Source organism: Pinus tabuliformis, chromosome 8 (genome assembly GCF_031772625.1).
Source record: "Pinus tabuliformis cultivar Carrire ecotype Pingquan chromosome 8, CPIR1, whole genome shotgun sequence".
NCBI lineage: Eukaryota > Viridiplantae > Streptophyta > Pinopsida > Pinales > Pinaceae > Pinus > Pinus tabuliformis.
The window spans coordinates 1879965290-1879972502 of record NC_142294.1 but is presented as its reverse complement, the minus strand read 5'-3'; positions in this window follow the sequence as shown (position 1 = coordinate 1879972502).

Sequence of the window (7213 nt, the reverse complement as noted above, 5' to 3'; positions counted from 1 at the left end):
TTTTGATATTGCAAGATTAATTGGTGAAAGTTCTCCTAATTCACATGCTTTAAGAGGATCAATTGGCTACATTACCCCAAGTATGCCTTTTTTAAACCTCTCTTTTATTTTCCCTTTTTCAAAACAATATTTGTATGGATTAATTAAGTAGAATCTAATGAAGGTTTCCGTTGTTGTAGAGTATGGATTGAGTGGGATAGTTTCCACCCAAGGGTATGTTTATAGCTATGACATTCTTTTGTTAGAAATGTTTACCATAAAACAACCAACTAGTGACATGTTTGTTGGAGACCTAAACTTGTACAATTGGGTGAACTTCGCATTCCCAAATAAATTGAAGGATGTAATTGATAGTGGTGTTTTTCCTGCGGTGTATGGAGCTGAATTTGAAGAAAACGTGTATACACTAGCATAATTTATTTGCTATATGTTGGCTTTCTTTGTTCAAGTTTCTCACCAAAAGAAAGACCAACTATGAGAGTTGTGGCAAGGATATTGAAGAATATTAGAGAGGATTTAGTGGAAAATGTAGCTACTTCTAGGGGATTGAGACCAAGCATATCCAATTTGATTAGCAATACAAATGCATCAAAGAAAAATGCCCCTACATCAAATAAACAAAGCTCCTCTACATTTTAGCCTATAAAATTAATAACAAAAAAATATTTTCAATCTTATCATTATTCTTACAACTAAAATATTTTTATACTTTTAATTGTTCATATTTTTTTGGTCATATATATCTATAGTTATTCACAATAGAAATAATTTTCTTTTGCAACACTATATTAAATGGATTACAATTTTGTATTTAATTTAACTTACTATTTATTTACTATATCAACATTTTTATCCATAAGGAAATTATCCATACAGATTGCAAATTGTGTTGAAATTGATTGTAATATTTTACCTCTGATTATTATTTAAAGTTCGGACAAAACTTCTAACATGATAAGTTGTTTTAATAAATTTCTTTTTGCAAATTGGGTTGAAATTGATTGTAATATTTTACCTCTGATTATTATTTAAAATTCGAACATAACTTCTAACATGATAAGTGGTTTTAATGAATTTATTTTATAAACCACGATGGATTTTAATTAGTTATTGAATTTATACTATGAATGATGTTGGAGTTTAATTAGTTTGTTCAGGGCAAAAGTTGTATCATTGCCTTTTTACATTCTCGTAATACTTATTATATTTTCTAATGTGAAAGGTGGTTGAATTTTTCAGCGTAGATAGAATAAAATGACGTGGAAAATACGTATGTAAGAAAATTTTAAGTAATTTTTAAACATTAAAAATGCTAAATGTTATAGTTAGATTAATATTATTTATAATGGGCTTTTTTCCAAATTTCTTTCATATATATTAAAAAATAAATATTAATTATATAAATTTCAATGAAAATAAAAATATAAAATATAAATTATTAAACTCATCATTGATGGATTGATTTAATTAATTTTATTTTTATTATATATATATATATTATTTTTGAATATATATTATTTTTTGATTTTATTCTTAACTTTATTATTATAATTTATTAATGGAGTTATAAAAATCTCCTTAACAACTATTTTCAATAGTTTTAATTAATTTTTAATCTCTTGTTAATTTATGTCTTATTCTTAAATAAGGCCTTATGCTCCCTAACAACTATTAAATGAAAAAAAATGATTTTTAATAAATTATTCCAAGGACTAGTTTCCAATGGCTAATTCTGGGCAATGATGCATCTACTCTATTTATTCTTGAAGATTGATTGATTTCCTCACCTTGTCCCGAGGATGAACCACATTAGTTGGCTCTAAACGTCCACCCAATTCCTAATGATGTGATTAATCCGAAATACATTTATGTACAACATGGATCACAAAAGTCTTAGATCTAACATAAGAAGATTCATTATAAAATATCAAGTAGTCTTAAGTGAGACTTTTTGGAAGCTTTTCCGGTGGGTTTTTCAGTCTGATTTCTCTAAAATCGGGCAGGAATTTATTGAAATCACAAACTTGATAGGTAACCTTTGCACAATCGAAGTGCCCTAGGGGTTTTTCAGGGTGCTGAATCCATATATATAGTGAAAAAAACCAGTTTAAATAACACAAATCAAGATTTCACTTCAATTTTTCAAGATTTCACTTCAATTTTTTCAACCAAATTCCAACACGTGAAAGCCCAAAAAAACACATTAAAAACTATTCCATAAAATATACTTAATAAGAGTCTACCTTGTTATGAGATTAAATATATTTTTTAATGTTAAAATTAAATAAATATTTAAATATAAATTATAATATTTTATATTTAAAAGGTTGAAAATTGTAATCCAATAAAATCTAAATATCAAAATTAGAATATTAATTGAAAGGTAAAACAATTCAAGGAAACTTAAATTTAAAGATTTTTGGTGTAAACTATATATATATATATATATATATATATATATATATATATATAAATATAAAAACTTTCGCTATGGCTGGGAACTGGATTGCTCATTGCCTGCAGTCTCTGGCACGAAGACAAAGTGGTCTCTCTTGACCTTAGCGACATGGATATTGGTAGCTCTACCTCTCCTCTCCTTTCCTTAGCAATTTGTCATTTCTACGTACGCTAAATCTCAATGGCAATGCTCTACATTGTCATATCCCAACACAAGCATGATGCCTCTATTGCAAGGAAATATTGAGAGCATAATAACAATTCTTTAATGGCTTGATAATGATTCTTTAATGTGGAATAAAACACTTAAAAAAAATGAAATAAACTTTAATACCCAAGAAGAAATACCTCTAGCCATTGATGCTTGCTCACACTCCCAAATTTGTTGCTATACACGATATTGGAAAGTGAAACTTGCTCTTCTCTCCTGGAAGTCACAGGTTCCAGTCTGACAAAGATCACAAATTTATTTCTTTCTCCGCACTTGATATAACTGTCCTTCTTTACAATACGAGATCTCGAGCTCGGCTGCAGTTCGAACCCTCTGGCATCAACTGCCTTTGCAAAAGCTCAACAACCCACCATATGAATGAAAACATCGTATTGGCAGACTCCAACCATTTTGCTATACTGATCAACCATAGTGTACATAATTGCAATAATGCAGGGTAGGCAACAACAAGCAGCTATGCCAATCACGTAGGCTAGAGCAACACAGAAAACTATAAAAAATACATCAAATGCCAAAAACAACACATAGGCAGTAAATCAGTGGAGAAGACCGGGGCTTAAGAATTATATAGAGGCAGGCAGATTGTTCCCAAATCCTGTTTGGCACTTCCAAGGTCTGCTCACTCTAACTTGATGGTGTAAAATTGAAGGCGGTTGAGTTAGTGAGCTTGGGGACCAAACAGAAGTATATATAGCCAAGCTTCCATAAAGCTTCTATTGGCTATGTGTCAAGTGTTCCACAAATCATGGTAGAGAACTGCAAAGGAAGTAATGGACCACTCCAGAAGCTCCCAACAAGAAATTAATTAACTGCAGTTGATTTCTGTAATTTAAGGAAATAACTGCAGTTGGTTTCCATAATCTAAGGAAATGACTATAGTTGGTTTCCAGAAATTACTACAGTTGGATTCCAGAAAGTCGTTGGGAGAGGGAGCTTAAAATTCTTCCACTTGGTCCATACTTCCAATCTTAATGTCTCATAAAACCCATTGATAATATGTATTAAGTAATAGATACATGAATCATGGCGATAATTCCTCTAATGACAAGTATTATCTTCCATGTATTACTATGTATTTATTCTTATTATAATTTATGTGGCAACAATTTCTTAATGAATAAACCTTATGTTTATTCTTGGTCCTACACAAATGAATTCTCTCAAATCAAATTAAGGTGCACATAAATATGAGGAAAACATCACAATAATTAAGAATTTCATTAAAATAACATTGTCCATACAATGAGAAACTACATAATGGAACCAAGTCCCATATTTATTACATGATCCTTGAATTTAAACGGTGGCATGCCCTTAGTCAAAGGAACAACAATCATCAACTCATTGTTGGCGTGCTCAATGACCACTTTCTTTTCTTTAACATGTTCCCTTATAGCTAAATACTTAATGTCGATGTGTTTATTTCGACTCCCACTTTTGTTATTTTTAGCCATAAAAACAACAGCTGAATTGTCACAATATATTCTTAATGGCTTAGAGATAGAATCCATAATTCTAAGCCCAGAAATGAAACTCTTAAGCCATACACCATGTAAAGTAGCCTCAAAACAGGTGACGAACTCACCTTCCATAGTGGAAGTGGCAATCAAGGTCTGCTTGGCACTCCTCCATGATACAGCTCCATCGGCCATCATAAAAATGTATCCTGATGTTGATTTGCGTGAATCAACACATCCAACAAAGTCAGAATCTGAGTAGCCAATTACTTCCAAATTGTTTGTCCATCTATACATAAGCATGTAGTTTTTGGTTCCTTGAAGGTACCTCATTACTTTCTTTGCAGCTCTCCAGTGGTCTAAACCTGGATCACTCTGATATCGTCCCAACATTCCCACAACAAATGCAATGTCAGGTCTTGTGCAGACTTGAGCATACATTAGGCTTCCAATAGCAGAAGAAAATGGAAAATTCTTCATTTGTTCCCTTTCAAAGTCATTCTTCGGGCATTGGTTCAAATTGAACCTATCACCCTTCACAATGGGAGCTACACTTGGTGAACAATCCTTCAACCGAAATCTTTCTAAAATTTTATTAATATAGGTTTCCCGAGACAGACCCAAGATGCCTCAAAATCTATGTCTATGGATCTGAATTCCAATGACATAAGATGCCTCACCCATATCCTTCATATTGAAATTTTTAGAGAGTAATTGTTTCACCCCATGCAGCAAACGCTTATCATTGGTTGCTAGCAAAATGTCATCCACATATAAAACAAGAAAACAGATTTTACTCCCACTGACTTTCAGGTATATACATTGATCCATAATGTTTTCTACAAAACTGAAAGAAGAAATTACATTACGGAATTTCAAATACCATTGGCGGGATGCTTGTTTTAATCCGTATAATGATTTCTTGAGCTTGCAAACCAATTGCTCACCATCACTAGAGGGGAATCCTTCAGGTTGTTTCATGTAAATCTCCTTCTCTAGATCTCCATTGAGAAATTCCGTTTTCACATCCATTTGTTGCAACTCCAAGTAAAAATGGGCTACGAATGCCATAATAACGCATAAGGAATATTTCTTAGATACAAGATAGAAAGTCTCCATGTAGTCGATTCCTTCTTTCTCAGTGAATCCCTTAGCAACAAGTCTTGCCTTGTATCTCCCAATGTTGCTCAATGAGTCTTTCTTTGTCTTATAGACCCATTTACATCCAATGGATTTTGCACCATTAGGCAAATCAACAAGATCCCAGACTTCATTACTCTTTATAGAATTCATCTCCTCCTTCATGGCATCGTACCATAATTCTGATTCTTTGCAACTCATGGCTTGTGAAAAGGACTCGGGATCATTTTTGGCTCCAATGTTGTAGTCAGATTCTTGCAGATACACAACATAATCATCAAGAATCGTTGATCTCTTTGGTCTAGTAGATCTTCTTAATATTGTACCATCATCTTCCTGAGAAGTATGTGGTTCAACTCATTGTTCAAAAGTTCTTGGCAACTCTTGAACTACCCGATCTACTGGAATGTCGTCAGTAGCTTGTGGAACTTCAACAATTTGTTGTTCAACGTCAGTTTGTACTTGAGGGGTGTTGTGAACAATGACCAATCTATCACTTGAGGTGGAAGGTAGAGATTTTGAACGATCCTTCTCAGAAACTATGTTCCTGGTTTAATTGCTCCCACTGATTAAGTCATTTTCAAGAAACTTTGCATTTCTTGATTCCACAATCCTAGTGCTATGAGATGGACAATAAAATCTATAGGTTCCTTTAGACCTTTCAGCATATCCAATGAAACACCCATTAATTGTCCTTGGGTCCGGCTTCTTCTCTTGTGGATTATAAATTCTCACTTTAGACGGGCTTCCCCCAATGCGCATATGTCGCAAACTCGGTTTCCAACCTTTCCATAATTCAAATGGCGTTTTAGGAACAACGTTGGTTGGAACTTGGTTTAATATATACACTGCCATCTTAAGTGCTTCAGTCCACAAGGATTTAGGAATATTGGAGCTGGTAAACATAGTTCGCACCATGTCCAATAATGTTCGGTTTCTTCTTTATGCTACACCATTCTGGTCGGGTAAACCAGGAATGGTGTATTGGGCAAAAATCCCATGCTCTTGAAGAAATTTTGCAAATGGCCCAGGTGCTTGTCCATCTTCTGTGTATCTACCATAATATTCTCCACCTCTATCTGATCTCACAATATTAATTTTCTTGTCACATTGTTTCTCTACTTCAGCCTTAAAGATCTTAAAGGCATCTAATGCTTCATTATTTTTATGAATTATGTAGAGATACATATATCGTGAGTAATCATCTATAAAAGAGATGAAGTATCTCTGACCATGTGAGTCCATGTATGGACTACATATATTAGTATGTATGATCTCTAATATGTCTGAACTCCTATTGGCACCTTTCTTTGACTTGTTGGTCTGCTTTCCCTTTATGTAGTCCACACAAGTCTCAAAATCAATAAAATCCAGAGTATTAAGTATTGCTTCATTTACCAATCTTTTAATTCTTTATATGGAGATATGACCTAGTCTCCGATGCCATAATTTAGAGGAATCTTCATTAATAACACATATTTTAGTGCCAGTGTTAACATGCATAGAATCATAAGTGACATTGTTTTGTAAATTAATTCAGTAAAGACCATTAGACAAGATACCATTCCCAACACAATCAGATTTATAAAATAAATTGAAAGATGTTTCTGAAAAGTTAAAGGAATATCCAAAAGGTACAAGTCTTGAAACTGAAATCAAGTTTCTAGAAAAACTTGGAACATAAAAGGTCTTTCCTAATTCTAAAACAAAGCCACTACTTAAAGTTAAATAGCATGTTCCTATAGCTTCCACATGCGAGCCCATCTTGTTTCATGATAAGATTCTTTGCTTACTTCCCACTGGCTTCCTTAGGTTTTGCAAACCCTGCAAGGAATTCGAAATGTGAATTGTTGATCCAGAATCAGTCCACCAGGTGTTAATATTGACATTAACCATATTAGATTGATAACAAACAAATGAGATTGGA